At 41.4% G+C, this 17,181-nt stretch overlaps 1 long non-coding RNA gene across 1 annotated transcript; it reads right to left on the bottom strand.

Moving 5' to 3' along the window:
• LOC109843631 lies at window positions 10,647-12,550 on the bottom strand. Its single transcript, XR_002247745.1, has 2 exons — window positions 12,363-12,550; window positions 10,647-11,123 (listed from the first exon to the last, which is right to left on the bottom strand). It is a non-coding gene; the product is annotated as an uncharacterized LOC109843631 (long non-coding RNA).

Genomic DNA, 17,181 nt, shown 5'->3' with positions numbered 1-17,181 from the left:
GGTCGGCGGTCGACCGATACGGTCGACCGAACTCTGATACAAATCAGGACGGTCGACCGCCAGGAATATCGGTCGACCGACCAGACATCGCGGTCGACCGAAAAATGACGCGGTCGACCGAAATCAAATAGCGGTCGACCGAATAAATGACGCGGTCGACCGAAGCCCTGACTCGAGCTCAGCGGTCGACCGCGTCGGTCGACCGCCGAGCGAACAGAACCCTACCTGGGTTCTGTCAGCTGCTAAAACCTGGAACCAAAGATTTCGATAACATGGGTATTTGATAAAAATGGGATCATACTGAAAATACACAACCAAAACCAAAGTTTGAAATCTATATTTTCAAGATCTTAAATCCATGAGAAACAAATCCAAATCGTTTTAAAAGCTGTAAAGATGTTTGAAACTCTTTTAGGCAAAAACTCAGATCTAGATCTTCTTTAACAGGGCATGGGTGAGTTTTGACAACATATTAAGCCCCAAACCCATATTCTAGGCTATAGTAAACTATTAGCTAAACAAAGATACGAATTTGGCTCCATAAATCCAATAAAAACTCAGTTCTTGATGTTTAAACCAAAGGGGGTGGGGGTTGGGCGAGAAATTACTCGCCTTGGTTGCTGATAATGCCCTAGATCTGTAAGATGTTGATCCCCTTCGCTGAAAACCCACGATCTGCCAAAAATCCCCAAGGACTGCTCCCAGATTGCCAAAATCCAGTTAGGGTTTTTGAGGAAGAAGAGAGGGGGCTAGGGTTTACGTTTGGGGCTGAGGAGATCTCTCCTGGGTTGAGTTGGTATAAATACCAACTCCCCAACCCGACCCGAAACCCAAAACCCAACAACTAAAAACCCGAAACCAAAACCTGGAAATCTCTCTGATCGCTGATCGGTCGACCGCGCCGGTCGACCGCTCAGCACAAAAACGATCAGCACAAAAATGCCTGCTGATGGCATTTTACCTGCTGATCGCCAACTCACTCAATTTCTCTCACTTGCAGACACCTGCTGGGCTCCCAAACTCTGATACACATATATATACATATGTACATTATAGAAATTTTTTGGGGTTTTACACCACCTCAATGGCCACATGGTGGTATGGAATCAGGTCTTGATTTCTGACTTCATCCTCTCCTCGAATCTGATTAACTACCAGTTGAGAATCTCCAAAAGCTTCAAGGTATTTGACCCCCAGCTCTTTGGCAAAATTGAGTCTAATTATCAATGCATTGTACTCGGCTACGTTATTAGAGCATGGTTCGGTCAACGAGTATGCTCTAGGTAAGACATGCTTTTTCGGGGAAACTAAAACGACTCCCACTCCTGAGGAGATTTTAGAACATCCGGCTGCGCTCGCTACATTGGTTGATCGGGAAGCCCCATCGAAGTACAATTACCACACTTGTTGATGTGAGGTGGTATTAACTTCGTGAGTTTCGTCTGGCAGATTGTCGTACAATTTGATTACATCCTTCGTAGGGTTTTCCGCCAGAAGATCGCAAATAGCTCGTCCTTTAACTGATTTTTGTTGCTTGAAGTACAAGTCATATTGTGATAAGAGTAAAGCCCATCTGGCTAAACGCCAATTCATGGAGGCCGGTTGGGTCATGAATACTCGGATGAGATTTATGTTGGAAATGACATAGATTGTCTGTCCAACTAAATAGTGTCGCATTTTCTGAATCGCGAATACCAATGCGATGCATTCCTTCTCAATCATCGGATAATGAGACTCAGCCCCTACCAATGTACGACTCAGATAATACACAGCTTGCTCATGACCGTTATCGTCGTCTTGTGCAAGTAATGCACTTAACGAATGGCTCGTCGCTTTGACATAAATAAAAAACGGTCTGCCTGATTTCGGTGCAACGAGAATAGGTGGATTCGCTAGATATTTTTTAATATCTTCGAATGCCTTTTGGCATGCTTCATCCCAAACGAACGACACACCTTTCTTTGCAAGTTTAGAGAATGGTTGACATTTTCCAGACAGATTTGATATAAACCGACGGATATATGCCAATCGACCTTGCAATCCTCTGAGTTCTTTAAGATTTCTTGGAGGCTGCAGTTCGTTTGTTGTAATTCATGTATCGCCTTCACTTTATCAGGATCGATATGAATCCCTTTTGTGGTAATGACGAATCCCAGAAATTTACCGCTCGACATTCCAAGGAAGGATTTAGTCGGGTTCATTTTTAGCTGATGAGTTCTCATAAGCTCGAACATTGTCTCCAGATCGTTAATGTGGTCGTTTTTATCACGACTCTTAATGACCAGGTCATCAACGTAACATTCGATGGTCTTCCGGAGGTGCTCTTGAAAGATCTTCGTCATTGCTCGTTGGTATGTAGCACCGGCATTCTTCAAACCGAATGGCATAACAGTATAACAAAAGACACCTAGGGGTGTTCTGAACGCTGTATGCTTTTCATCGTCTGGATGCATCTTAATCTGATTATACCCAGAAAATCCGTCCATAAATGACATTCTCTCGAACCCGCATGTGTTGTCAATGATGACGTCCGTAATCGGTAGAGTAAAGTCGTCTTTGGGGCAGGCCGTATTCAGATCTCTGAAGTCGATACAGATTCTGATTTTTCCGTTCTTTTTAAGGACTGGAACAATATTGGCCAACCATTCAGGATGTTGTTCTTCTCTGACAAAACCCGAGTCAATTAGTTTCTTGACTTCAGCTTCTATTGCCTCCATAATCTGCGGACGAAACCATCTTTGTTGTTGTTTGACGGGTTTAGCATCCGATTTTACATTAAGGCTGTGCATTGCTACATTTGGATCGAGCCCCGGCATATCTTCGTAGTTCCAAGCGAAAACGTCGATATACTCTTTAACGAGGGCAATTAGTTCCTCTTTCTCATCTGGTGGAAGATCACCGCTAATAAATATAGGCTTTGGATTATTTTCGTCACCCATGTTAACTTGGACTACTTTATCCTCTGTAGGAGGTTCTCTTTGCTCAAATCGATCACCGTATTGGATATTCATGTAATGTGTCCAAGGATCTTCCTAAATGGGCAACTGATCGTCTTCTTCTGTTGTGGAAGGATCGACTGTCGCCATGTTCGACATTAGGGTCTTAAATCTTTCTCCAATGCTCACATCAGAATCCCAAGTTGAAGCATCGGATGAATGCCCACTTTTATTTATTAGTTGGCTAATAATCTGTTGGCCGTATTCATCATCAGATGATGAAGTATAACCTAAACCCCTTTTATGACTGTAGTAATTATCAGGTCTCCCTTTTGGTACGTAGGCAGGACGGGGTGGAACCCTAACACCTTGACCAAAATGAAGACCTTCACCGAGCGAGAGGTTATAGCCTTGGTTCGTCATATAATCATTCACTTGTGAACTGTACCGAGAGAAATGTCGCCCGGGTTCCTCATCATCTGAGTTAGTGTCCAAGAAAAGATCAGGAATTGGGGATGCATCCCCTTTTCCAAAGATTATTTCTTTTTCACCCCCTGTCTTTGCAGGTAGGATTACGGTTGTTCCGGCTGAATTTTGTAGATATTTCGTCGTTGTGCAGGACGAGCGAAGTGGCATATGTAGATTAGGATCATCATACAATTCCTGCATTACATTATCAAGACAACGCGAGTACTCTAAATCACCCTTTATTATTTCATCGGCAAGTTGCCAGTTACAACTTTCGTTTGACGATTCATCGCCGTCAAGATCGATTACAAGAGGTTCAATGTTATTTAGTACAAGACCTTCACTATAATTGAGCCCGGCTTCGGTATCAGCTTCTTCTCCGCTGTCCGTGCCATGGGCCGATGGTTCAGTATCAGATTCAGCACCATAAAGAAAGGAGTCAGTAAAGTAATTTTCTAATCCCTTGAAAGGTTGCTTATCCGTGACCACCGTCTTGACCTCCTCATTAGTGTCAACATACTTCAAACACTAATGGAGGGTGGAGGGAACTATAAGATTACCGTGGATCCATGGACGACCCAACAGTAAGTTATAAGAAGTCTCCACATCGATCACATAGCAGGTGACTTCAGACTTTAAATCTCCGAGTTGACACTTCACCCGGATTTTTCCTAACGGTCTTGACCCGCTAGTATTGAACCCATAGATAACCGTCCCTGTGGAGGCTAACTTGCTGGCGGGGATTCCGAGGTGGTACATCAACCGAAGTGGCATGATGCTAACAGCGGAACCCGGATCGACTTGGATCCGGTTGACAACGCTCGAACCGATATATCCAGTAAAATATAACAGTCTATCATGCTTTGAATTTCTGACTTGCATATCTTCTTTGGTGAAAGCGATGCAAGGAAATTTAGTGGCTGCCAGATTGTAATGCTGCACCGATGACTCTGGTCCTCCAGGAGTTGGCTTGATCTGAGTGAGGAATACTTCAGAATTAGCCAAAGCTTCTTATAAAGCTTCTCTGGTTTCTTTCAAGAGGTGCAACAACTCGTATAACGTGATCCTTGCTGGGATATTAGCCAACTGAGCCATGACATCGAAACGGTATGGTGCGTTCGAGCTTTCCGGTCTATCTCGTCCAATCGGTCGGCTAAAACGAGATTGCTTCGGAACTTGAACCTCTTTGTGTTGGGGTTCCTTCTCTTTTTGCTTAGCCGGTTGTTGTGGCTTTTCAGCAGCTACTGGAGGAGTTGCAACTACCCCCAGCTCTTTCAGAGTTGTAGCATTTGGGTCAGAGGTTTCAGGATATTTATAATGATATTCATTCCCACCCCTTGTAGCGAAAGATTCCTGTTCCCCCTCAGAAAGTGGTAAAGCTGAGATTTCTTCATCATCCTTCTCAGGAATCGCCGAGGCTCCATAACAGGATTTCTCTTTTCCCTTGCCTTTTGGCTTCTTCTTCGACGTGGATTTTGTCCACTGTTCATCTTCAAGCAAATCCGGATGAACCCAAAGGATTTTGCCATTGGAGGTTGTGTGAGATACAAGCCCCTTCTGGCGCTGTCCATGAGGATCATCGTTGATGGTTTGCATCTTGACCTTTGATACCGGTTCGGCTTGAAACCAGGATAAAGGAATTGATCCGAAGCTGATAGACACCGCATTTGCACCTACTTTCTTCTCTTTCGGCTTCGGTGTCACGATGCCAACATCAATTAAGGTTTGTATTTTGTCTTTCAAGACATAACACGTCTTAGTGGGATGGTGGACCCTTCTGTGATATGCACAGTACTTCGGGTCATTGGTCTTCGTTGCTTCTTCTTGGTTTGTGACCGGTGGAAGCTTGATCTTGTTATTCTCCAACAAGTATTTGAAGATGACTGGAACTTCATCATCTTTGAAAGAATATTCTTTCGGGAATCTGAGCTCAGAAGGCTTAAACTGCTTCGGAGGCTGTTGATTCTGATTTGGTGCCAACTGGAAGGACGATTGCTGCGGTTGTTGTTGCGGCGACTGTTGTGACGTTTGGTGTGCGTCCACAGCGGCTACGGACCCTCTTCCTCTACCTCGAGGGTTAAAATTTTGTTTTTGATTATTAGCCGGTGGCTGACCTCTCTCGAAATTCCTTCTCTTGAGAAAGCGTTCAGCTTGCTCACCTCTCACCTTCAATTCTTTCCAAGTTTTAAAGGGAACAACCCCTATTACCTCTAATACATCCAAGGACATGTTATTATGACATGTTTGCAGAATAAATTCTTCTGTGAGTGGATCTCTGTAGTTCACCGCTTTGTCCCAGAATCGTTTGACAAAGACATCGACCGATTCCCCATCCTTCTGTTTCTCATCCAACAACGTGCCAATTGAGACCTCTGTGTCGTCGTCGAAGAAATTGGTGAGGAATAATTCTTCCATATCCTTCCAGCTAGTGATACTCCCAGGTTTAAGGCGTCGGTACCAATCGAAGGCAGGCCCCGCGAAGGGTTCCTACGAATGACCGGACCATCAGGGCTTCGTTCCCGGATATTGCGCCGAGATGCGACTTGAAATAGATCAAGTGCTGAGTGGGTGAATCCCTGCCATCAAAAGGAGTAAAGTTAATCAAATTAAATTTTGGGGGATAAGGAATCAAGTCCCACTCCGTCGGGTATGGGTATGGAATGCCCGTTTTCTTCACTTCTTGAGCCGTCATCAGAGCGTTGACTTTGCTCTCGAGATCGTGCATCTTCTTGTCCTCTTCTTCACTCTTTTTCAAGTAGATCTGTGGCGGCTGAGTAGATGACTTGGCCAGGCCGCTTCCGGAATTATCTTTATCTGGAGGAGGATCGTCGAAGATAGTCTCATCTTCTTCGTTACGTCGGCTAGACTCCGCTCTTTGGCTTAATTCCGGTTGATGTTGTTGAACCTGCAAATCTCGCATCTGCTGCATAGTCAACTCTATCTCGGTCTTGAACTCAGCTTGAATTTCTTCGCGTTGTTTAGCCAACGCTTCTTGTAGTATGTGAGCCAGTTGATCCGGCGTGATTGTAAATGATTCTCTGATTCGCCCTACACTAGACGCGGTACTGTCTGAAGCTACAGCAGAATAAGTGTCTGACAGTTCTTCATCTGAAGATAATCCTTCGTGCATCCTTTTGTAGTCTCGACGTCGGTTGGCTCTTCGTTGTAACCGCGACATCCTTTGAGAAAGACCCCGCTCAACTCTCCCTCCCGGAGAGAAATCAGGGTCGTGGTTAGCTGATCGTTGCTTTCCTTTGTTGGTCATGTTGATAGTGACCTCAGGTAATTCACCTTGTCGGATTACAGGTTTCTTCTTGTTAAAACGTCTCATTTTGGGTCTTGACGTTTCATTAGATAATCTTTGAAATACGGAGACTCTTGTTGAATTATTTTTAGAGCAACCGCATTCCGTCAATACTGCCTTAATGAGCCTCTCGCATGCGCAATGAGACTCATCTTCTCGGACAATCCTCTTTCTTGAGTTATTTTTCTGATAGTACAACTCATCATTATTATGATTCGAGCAACCTATCTTTCGCTTCTGAACTTTGTTAACGTGCACAGGGCGACTGGTCGTCGCCTCTGCGTGATCTAAAGTCAAATTTTTAAATACACCCCCATGGGGGTGTGGAGTTTTCATAGGTCCTAAACGAGAATGAACTGGTATTCTCTCGTTTTGGACTGGTGCAGTTCTGACAGGAGGGTGTTTTCGACCCCCTGCATATGAAACCACTAAGGGTTTATTTACAGGATCTGGTTGTTCCTTGACTGGGGCTTTGCCTCGATTGTCAACTGAAGGACCGAGGCGATCCGCCATTGTGATCTTAAACTTAGACAAATCTGGGCTAACCCAGGGTTTCACTGATGATGCAGTAGACGGGCCTGGAACAGATGTTTGCGGCGTCTTCGGCATCCAAACTCTACGGTTCTTCGGTGGCTTTTCAGACACCGTCTCCTTCTTGATTCCTTGTGCTTGTTGACGAAGAGCGCGAGCACGGGCGGCCTTCGCCTGACGCTTTTGTATCAGTTCCTTAAGGGTTGAGCGAGCCCTTTTGACGAGGGTCCACTCCTCCGTCGTAAGCTGTGCAGAAATATGATTATTTTGCCGTTGAGGCAACTGAGTCATTTTTTGTTTCCTCGACTCTAGGTCCGCATAATAATGGACCCCGTCAGCTTATTGCATGGTCTTAGCCAATTGATGAGCACGGCGCTGGCGCTGTCTCTGACGAGCCCTCTTAGTCAACACCGGCGAGCTATGATTCAATGACTCCTCAATTGGTACGGAGTCATTTGGAGCAGAAACGTTGCAGGGAGATTCCTTAGCAACGATCGGGCAAGAATCTTCACCTGCGGTCTTCATTAAAATTACAGACTTGAAAGTTTTCTTAGAAGACGAAATCTTCCTATATTTGCGAGACGAGGAAGATTTCGCAGATGAGGATGACAAATACTCCTCAAACTTCGCCTGATCGAACTCATATTCGATCTCTTCATTGACAACGATCTTGATCGGTTGCGACACCGCGGCCTCGGCAGCGAGGCCGCTGGCTCCCACTGTGGTCGCCAGCTTGTTTTCAGCAAAAGTTGGTTCTGTTGAGGAATTCATTATATCTTCGTTTGATTACAATAAATTCAAAGAAATAGTCTTTTTATAAGACATTTTCTACACAACAAAGCAAAAATTACAACTCTTGAGAAAATAACACAAAAATCGTCTATCGATTCTTGTTTTTGTGGGACTTTGCCTGTGCCGGGAACGCTTTGGTTCGTGGACCGCCGAATCACAGATCGTGAAGGGGGCTTTATGATTCTTCCTTCGTTTATCGAAGTGAGAATTTAAAACGATATCTTATCAAAGTAAGATAGTCGTTCTTCTTAAAATCAAGTCAAAGCTCAATTTCAAGGAGTTGCAAGAAAAGAACTCAAATCTCTGCTCTCTCTGCTCTGGAATGCTCTAACAAATGCTCGATCCTCGTCAGAAGTGACCCTAGGGGGGTATTTATAGCCTCAAGGGTCAGTAACTGCAAAAACTTAACAATCGAAGAAGTCAGTCTGTCTCGCTGGCGAGACAGCAAAGTCTGTCTCGCTGGCGAGACAGCAAAGTCTGTCTCGCTGGCGAGACAGCAAAGTCTGTCTCGCTGGCGAGACAGCAAAGTCTGTCTCGCTGGCGAGACAGTTCATATCTGTCTTGATTTTCCAAAAATAGTATGAGATCAATTCTTGTGATTTTTTTGAGTGATCTTCTCTATGTTTGGGATATCTATTAGCATTTTTTGACGCCTACAATGTTGTGTTTGGCAAAAACATTGCAGGCGGTGTAGAAAAAATAAATCTGTTGAAAACTTGGGCTTTGAAAGCAAAAACCAACAATGCACTGGAGCTTGCCTTTGAGTCAGATAAGAGAATGCATGAGCTTGATTCTTTGTTAACAAGTTTCATAGAGAGGGTTGAAGAAGAAGCCAGAGGGTGTCAAGCAATAGATGCTGGTAGCAGCCACATTCCTGACTCAGATCTTCTATAGATACCTACTTCACATATAATTCAACATATTCCACAAATTACAATTCGTGACCCGGAAAAGCAAGCAAGAACCAAAGGTCGTCCACGCAATGCTACAAGAATTAAATCAACTTTAGAACAAGCACAAGAAAAGAAAGAGAGGCAAAAACGTACATGTAGTAGATGTGGACAACTTGGGCATTATAGGACTAGCTGTACAGTTAACAAGCCCAGGTATGTTTAATTACATTGACAAGTTAAGATATTTTATTACTTTAATCATATTATTAATTTTAGCTTTGATATTTTATGCAGCGAAACTGACAAACAAGACTAACGAACAAAGTTTATGGAGATGCACTTTTTAAGAATTGGGGATGAAACTTCATTTTGCCTTTGATTATATTGTAGTAATGCAATAGTTTCAAATCTGATATTGTATTTGTTAAAATTTTCTTTTAGGTTGGTGGACTTCACAAATTTAGCTACTCACAAATTCTGCAGCGTATCAACTGAATTAATGGTGGAGAGTTGGGGTCTAAGGCATTGCTGAAGTAGAAGTGAAAGAAGAGAACCTTAATCATATTTTACTTGAACGTAGATTTGTTATTAATAATTCACATGTAACTTTTTCTAATGTTAGTACTATTTTGTCTTAGAGTCATAAGTTCATTTCATCTAATGGTCTTTTAGTGGGGGTTTGCTGTGGAATGCTTAATATGAAAGAAGCCTACAAATATTCCAACAAAAGCAGAAACATGCTCCGGATTTGTTACATCAAATTACTAGTTTTTCTTCATTTTGCTTAAGTTATCTTCCTTACAGGTATGAAGTGACATTGAACCATGCAAGGAAGAGGAAGAGGTCAACCAGGAATAGGGGTTGGGATTGATTCCACTACAGCTTCTACAGGTTTACAAAAAAAAAATGCTTCGAGATTTCAAAAGTTATTTTTGTTTGGTGGTGTTTCTTGAGGACTTTATGTGATATGAGATGTTGTATTAAGACTCCGTTAATTTAGTACTGGGGCGTGTTTCGTTATTATCATGAGAATATCATTTATGTGAGGATTTTTGGTATGTAATTTTGGGGTGATATATGTTATTTCGACTTATATATGTTTGTATCGGTGATATATGTTGTTGTTGTTGATTCACCGATTATGGTAACTGGTTGTCATCGTTGAAAGTAGATGGAACAATATCTTGCAGAAGACCGTAGTGTTGATGAGGGAGTTGGCCAAGCTGATGTTGTTGTTGTTGTTGATATTAATTAGTTGGGGATGGAGTTGGCCAAGCTGATTGTATAAGATTCTGCAGGTAATTGTTGTTGTTGTTGTTGATATTAATTAGTTGGGGATTTTGAAATTGTTGTTGTTGTTGATATTAATTAGATGAGGCATCAAGAGATGATGGTGATCTTGATGAAAGCTTGGAATACAAATTAAACTATGGATTTTGAAATACAGATCGATGTCTACCTATAGACTTCTACTCAGGTGTAAAAGTCTGAAGAAATTAACTTTTGAACAACAAATGCTTCAAATGGTTTCATGCATCCACAGTAGTAAAAAATATACAGATTCTCAGGTGTAATTTCTTCGCAATCTCTAAAACTAGCATCTATTACGAACAATTCCAAAATAGCACTGCACAATTCCAAAATAGCACTACACTGATGGAAGAAACTAGGGCTAGATGATCACCTGAAAACAGTCATCTGATAATAGTCTGAAGAAAGAGAAAACACAACAATACCTCAGTCATTTACAATTGAACCATAACAACTGAACCATAACAATTAACCATAACCAGTTTGAACAGTCGTTTATAATAGGATATTTGGATACATCAGTCATTAATGACTGATATGATGCTCAGTCATTTGACTATAACGCAAAGCAACAATATTAGTACAACGATACTTATAAATTTTAAATATAAAATTACACCATTCAGCATTTTTTTCAAAACCTTAACATTTTTTTCCAACATTTCCAGCCTTTTTGTGATGTTCTTATCATCACCCACCCATTCGAAGAAGTTGCAACCCTTGCAATTAGGTCCCTTGTATCTCGGGCATCCATAAAATTCCAAGCCCTTATTGTGTCCCTGCTTGCACATCCATATTCTGCAAATTAACCCACAATAACATCTTCTTTAAACTAAACCCTCATCATCTTCTTCACTGAACTCTTCCAAAAATTTCTTCATCTTTTATCTGCAAAAAACATACCACAAACAAGATAAAATTCATACAAAAATTATACAAAATTTTTTTTACTGATGCTAAAATTTCACTGAACATATCGTCTCTTCCATTAGCAACTTGATTTTGATTTTGATCTTCATGGTTCTAGCAACTTGATTTTTTTTCACAAAAAAAAGACAAACCCTGTAGATGTCTTTCGCTCTGTACAAAACAAACAGTAACGGACCATAGTAAGAATGATTTGAAGTAAAACTAAAACACCCATCTCTGACCATTTTTTTACTGCACAACTCAAAGGAGCACTGGATTCATTCTGTTGAAAGAGTTACAGCTAGGGAGGGGGGAAAATTAAGTGGATTTTGTATCAAGTTATCGTCTACGCTCTGTAGTTAAACCGACTGAGAAGATCATTAAACACTAAGCACAAGAATTTAATAGCTGACCATGCATCATACAAGGCATCACCTACACAATGAGGTTCATTAACAACATTTTGCAAACAGTTGTTATACCAGTGACCAAAAATTCACAAAAAGTAAAAAAGAAACCAAATGTTACGAGTCGTGCCAGAGCTTCACACAAAATGTTAACAACAGAGAATCACATATCCTTGCAGTTGGTCATTCATGGTTTCTCCTTTCGTTGCATATCATAAAGTACACAAACATCTGCTACTGTTTTCAACTGGAATAAACGGGGTCAAACATTAGTCTACCGCACGTAATAATATCCACTGATTTTGTCAATTTGTGCTAATGAATAAACGGGGTCAAACATTAGTCTACCGCACGTAATAATATCCACTGATTTTGTCAATTTGTGCTAATGATCACAGTATCGGCTGGACTTTTGAATGATCTGAACTGTTAATAAAAAGAGCTTACACGCATAGCAAGAACAATTTAGAAGCACACCTAGATGTCATATATCACATTTCACAGAACTGACTAACTAGTTATGCCAGCTGATAGATCTAGTTTGATCTGCAAACGCCAATAATACGAAATCGACACTCATAGAATAAAATCATGAAGAAACTAAATCCTAATCACTCACTAAATTTTAGCATCAGTTAAATTTTACCAAATTACTAAAAACAAATTTTAGCAATTTTGCCATTTATTAACTTTTGATACAGGTTTTAACCCCAAAATTGAGATATTATCCCCAAAATGAATTAAAAAAAATCAAATAAACAAAATTGAGAAACTTCACTGGTCAATTCTTGTTATCGAGGAAGAATTTTACCGTGACCTGGAGACTCAAGATTGGGTTCCAATTTGTCGATTGCGTCGGCTAGGGAGGTGGCGAGAGATGGGGGAGCACCTAGAGGAGAGATCTGGTTCCTGCACTCGAGCTGGGGGGAGCACCTGGAGGAGGAGCGGTGCTGTGGTTCTGGTTCCTGCGTTCAAACTGGGGGAGCGCCTGGAGGAGGCTGATGATAAACCGACTCAGATTCCTACCATTAAGGTGGAGCTCCCGTATATTTATTTGATGGCTTGGTTTGTTCTTCATCGTTCCGATGTGATGTCAATATCGAATGCCATAGACCAGTCTGTCCCCTTTCTACAGTTGCTTGAGAATGGTGAGTGGGAGGGCCGAGGATTCCCCGATATCAGGCGTCAGCTACAAGTCCACAAGTGCTGGGCATTCTCCACTTGCTTTCCACAGTTCTCCAGCCGGTACGGCGAGTGTTTGATTGATGAGGAGAAGCCGAGGGAGTATAGGACTTATCTGGATATGGGCTGCTTTAATTGGCTAGTGAACATTAGGCCGGGTTACCTGACTTTCCGGGTGGGGAACCAGTGCTTCATAGAGCCGTATCTACCTTGCCGATTCGCCCGCCAGTTCGGTTATGACCAGCTTTATGTTGGGAACCCACGCCAGCAGCTTCGGGCTCATGGAGGTTTGGTGGACGGTCTTCGTGCATGGTTGTGGACCGTGACTGGTTGCACTGGAGTTAGGTTCAGTCTCCCAGGTACTGAGCGACAGTTGAACCTCACTTTCCTGAGCTGCAAGTGGTTGCTAGCAGCTAATAAGACTGTCCGTGTGAAGCCTATCACTCATGTGAAGAAATCTCCACCCTCCATTCAAATTAAGGGAAAATTGCTTGGAGGAACTAAAAAAACTTGGGCTATGCATCCTCCTCCCTAGACCAAAAACCAATGCTTCCCAGTCTTTATACTGAAAAATAAGTGCAAGTAACCCCCTAACACTGTACAAACCCACTAGCCAATAAATTCATTTCCAAATTACCCTTCCCAATTTAAAACCACTCAAAAACTAATCCCACCATCCCCTTCTGAGTGCGATTTTTGAAACCCTCCTCTGCAAGCTATTTTCCCATTCACTCTTCCTCCACTACCGACAGCCAACCGCTGTCAAGGTCTCGCTTCCCTACTGCTGCCGACAAGAACCCCTACTGCTCGTCGTCTTCGTCGACTCTCCTTCAAATCTTCCTCCTCGTCGTTCGCCAACAAGGACCCCCACTGACTGCAACCTCCTCGCTCACTGGAGTCCCTCTTCTTCACCAAACCCTCAGTTTGCTGCTGAAAATACAAGATGTCGAATTCATCATCCGAGTCATTTGAATCAGCAACAATAAGGCCAGAGTTGTAAGTATCAACTGAATTATCCACATTTGTTCATTTAATTTGTTTGGCATTGTGAATTTATCCGCATTAGAACCCTAGGTAGATTTAGTTTCTCTTGTGTTGTGTTTTACAGTATGCGTGATATCAGAATATGTTAAAATATACGTGGATATTGTGAATTCATGGATGGAGTTGTTCCACGAATGAGGGCCAAACATTAGAAGGCTTTTGGATCCTCCAATTTCTAAAACTATATTAGTTTTGGAGCAATTCCATCCGACAAAGCCACAATCATGCTACTGCTAGATCATCTAGATTTAGCTACGGGAAAGTTTTTTTTCAAGGATGGCCAAACGGGGACAAAATAAGGCTACACATTTGATGTAAATTGGGTGTTAAAATATACCCGGTTTAAGGATGAAGGGGAGAAACCGGAAGGGAATCGCGATACGTCGAATAGGATATTGAGTACATATTTCAGCAACAAGCAACAAGAAAAATACAAGAGTGGCCGAGATTACATTGAGGCATTATTGGATAAATTGGTTCGGTTAAAAAAAATCATATGTTTTTTTATTTTGTTATGCTTCAAATCCTCTATCAAAACACAATGATATGGACTCCAACCGCTAGAATGAATGCACCGCGGTATATGTGGTTGATTATTTTCCATGGGCGACAATCATCTACAATGAATTGTAGGACTCTTTCAAAGCTGCCAAGATAACTAAAAAGGGGCAGACATATCTTAACGGCTGCCCTCCCTTGCTATCGGTGAGTTATCTATATTATTTGGAATTAATATGTTGCATTTGCACCTTATCTGTGATCATTGACATTTACATGTGATATTTCACACTTATATATGACGTTTGTGCCCTATATGTGATATTTGTCCCTGTTATGCATTGTTTCATTATGATATTTGTAGTTAATATGTGATATAATCTCCTTTTATGCGAGTGTTATTTTTTACATATGATATATGACACTGGTATGTGACATATGTGCCTGATATGTGACATTTTTGCCCCATATGTGACATTTGTCCCTGATATGTGTTGTCCAATTATGATATATGTAGTTAATATGTGATATTATCCTTTTATATGTGATTATTGTATCTAACTTCTGACCTCTGTCTTTTACACGTGACAATTGTATCTAACTTGTGATACTTCTGACCTCTGTCTTATATGTGATCATTGACATTTACTCTGGTTGGATGTTGCATTTTTAAAGCCATGGTACTATGAGATTACAACCATCAAGGAGCCAGCCAGAGTAAATGATTCCAAGCCACCAATGACAAATTGGACATTGGAAGGTAAGAAGGTGGGTCCGTTGCGAACTGCAATGATTATGAAGAAGTCGGAAGCCGTAATCCACATCTTACCGAAGCAAGATATGCTGCGATATGTCCATGAGGAGATCAAGCAAGAGCCTAGAAAGATGAAGGCCAAAAGAGAGGAGGAAGTTGACTCTGAAAGCTCCTTAAGAAAGAAAATAGTTAAAAAAGAGGCAATGAGTCATTCGACTGTTGCATTGGCGAGATAAGTTTAATTCTTATGTGATTATTGTTTACATTTTTGCTTTGGTAATAGTTTATTATGTGAGTATTATTTATTGCTTGTGACTGTTATACGTTGACTGTGATAATAAGGGTTAATCTGTGACATTTAACTATTTTCTGTGATATTTACATGTAGACTGTGGTACATTGTTATATGTGCCAATTGGTTATAATATGTGATATTTGTCAATTTATTATGATAGATGTAGTGTTTATGTGAACTTTATGTGTGACCTTTTTATATGTGACATTTCATCACCGAAAGTTAATTGTTAATGTAGATCGAAGATTATGATAAGCTGTCATTATTGAACGAAGCCTATGAGCAAGAACTTATTGCTCACGGTGTTGATACGATGGCTATTAATGTGATATTAGGAATTTTTTTTACAGAATAGTGTAGGCAAATAAAATTTCCTTTATTCCTAATAGAGAAATTCAGAAGTTCGCCTGCAAGAACATTAGAAAAAATAGTAAAAAACGAACAAAAACGTGGATATCTCTCAAACCAAAGGCAATTTGGCAAAACAGACATTGACAAATCAAACTTTGGTCGGCCCCGTCTCGTCGAGATAGTCGATTTTTATATATAATTCGTCTAATTCTGACTTACGGTTTGAAAGTTATAACCCGTTCTTCACAGTAAGTTATGTTCCTCGATGCCTGAACTTCGCCTGCAAGATTAGGGTTCGCCTGAACCAAGCCAAGTCTACTTGTTCGCCTGAACATTCAAAGCAAGTCTGCCTGATAGTGTGACTTCGCTTGAATCAAATAAGCAAAGCTAGGTTTGCCTGAATACTTGACTCTGTGGACAAGGCCAAGTTCGCCTAAACATCAAGCTTCGCCTAAACGAAGTTAAGCTCACCTGAACGCTTAACTTACGAAGCTCACTGCATGTTCCAAACTCGTATGCATGTGCCAAGTTTGCCTGCAAGATCGTCAGGCTTGCCAACCTCGCCTGCAAGCTCACCTGAATTGTCAAGCTCGCCTGCATAGCTTGACCAAGTCAGCCACTAAAGCATGAAACATGGAAGTGGTTGTGCCCACTTTTCACGTTTTGAGGGGGTGATTACTAGCCATTCTCCTCTATAAAAAGACACTGATGGCTACAAGAAAATGGAGGCAAGGAGACGAACCTAGTATCTTGTGCACTCGGCTCACAAATATCCTAGCTTGGGTATTCAAACTCCGATAAAGCTTCTACCACGTGACGAAGCTTATTGGCAGTCTTGTTCGAATCCTCAGGAGAAGAGGACCAAACTTTGAGATCTTTGCATACTCGACCTTTAAGTAATCACGCACTTGTTCGACATTCGAACTCATCCAACCAAACTTCTATCACATGCTGAAGTTTGTCTGCAACCTCGTTCGAATCGTCAAAGGGAAGCAAAATCAACACGAGCATCGAGGGAAGCATCCTATCTCCCCCAAGAACCCACGTTAAACAAAGGAGAAGTCAACTAACCTTCTTCTCTTCTGTACTTGAGAGAAAGAGTGATTGTAAAATGACTCTTACCAAGCGATAGAGTCTTTTCCCAAAACCAATACAGTTAAAGGAATCAATCAAGTTTTTTTTAAAGACCCTACAAACAGAAACAAGGAAGGGGAAAAAAGGATGATGAGGTAATAATTGATTTATTATTTCACATGAGAAAATTGTAGATATTGGGAGGGCTGAAGTTAATTGGTTATTATTTTGACATTCTTGCAGCTTCAAATAGGGAGAAAAGATGAGGCAGAGAAAGAAGATGACCAAGTCCAAGAGATAGAGGAAGTTAAGGATGACAGAGCAAATATGGGCATTGAACTTGAGGAAGTAACACTTACTTAAATCATGATGGCCTCTTTGTTTTGATGATGTTTAACAAATAATTTACCACTAATGTTGTTTGTCTAGTAT

Source organism: Asparagus officinalis, chromosome 5 (assembly GCF_001876935.1).
Source record: "Asparagus officinalis chromosome 5, Aspof.V1, whole genome shotgun sequence".
Taxonomy (NCBI): Eukaryota; Viridiplantae; Streptophyta; class Magnoliopsida; order Asparagales; family Asparagaceae; genus Asparagus; species Asparagus officinalis.
The sequence above is the reverse complement of the archived record's forward strand: the minus strand, read 5'-3'. Positions and strand labels throughout refer to the sequence as shown.